General features: G+C 41.4%; 1 non-coding gene across 1 annotated transcript; it reads right to left on the bottom strand.

Annotated features, from left to right (window-relative positions):
- Positions 1-250: 250 nt before the first annotated feature.
- LOC129640501 (small nucleolar RNA SNORD86) lies at positions 251-341 on the bottom strand. Its single transcript, XR_008708868.1, has one exon. It is a non-coding gene; the product is annotated as a small nucleolar RNA SNORD86 (small nucleolar RNA).
- Positions 342-621: the final 280 nt, after the last annotated feature.

Raw genomic sequence — 621 nt, 5'->3', positions numbered from 1 at the left:
TCACAGAAGGACAGACACTCCTCAACATGTTATCAAAGCTTTTCCCCAAATACACTGGTGGGTGTACATCAGAGAAGCAATCAATTTGTGAGGTAATACTGCATTTGTTTGCCAGGTATTGGTAAATGTAGGCTTTGTTCTTGGTAGCTGCTTAGTCAATGAAAGTAGAATGGAAAATGAGTTCAGATTTTGGGGTGTTACCCATTGTCTTCAAGGCTCTGGAAATTTGGTCTCTTTGCTGGGCCCAGAGAATCACTCAGACACCAGGATTGGCCTTCACCACCATTGCAGAGGGCAGTATAGGTCAGAGAGAAGGTAACTGTTTTGAATCCATTGTTAATCAGTTCATGGATCTCCATTTCTTTAAGGTCAGTTACTAGAGCTTTCTTAGTTACCTTTGATGGTATGTTTGTCTTACTCTGTATGATCTGTGCAGTTTTGCTTGGATATCAATACACTGGCAGGTGCAGACAACTTTTTCAGTCTTTAAAGACTGATTTTTACATGTAAAGGTCTGCTGGGTCCCTAAACTAACAAGACTACTTCTAGGATCACAGTTGAGTTGAGTTGGAGCCAAGCAACAGTTGCACTGCTGAGTCCACAATTTGGTGTGTAATGGTT

The sequence above is a fragment of the Bubalus kerabau genome, chromosome X, assembly GCF_029407905.1.
Source record: "Bubalus kerabau isolate K-KA32 ecotype Philippines breed swamp buffalo chromosome X, PCC_UOA_SB_1v2, whole genome shotgun sequence".
NCBI lineage: Eukaryota > Metazoa > Chordata > Mammalia > Artiodactyla > Bovidae > Bubalus > Bubalus kerabau.
Note: the sequence above shows the minus strand (reverse complement) of the source record. Positions and strands in the feature narration are given on the sequence as shown.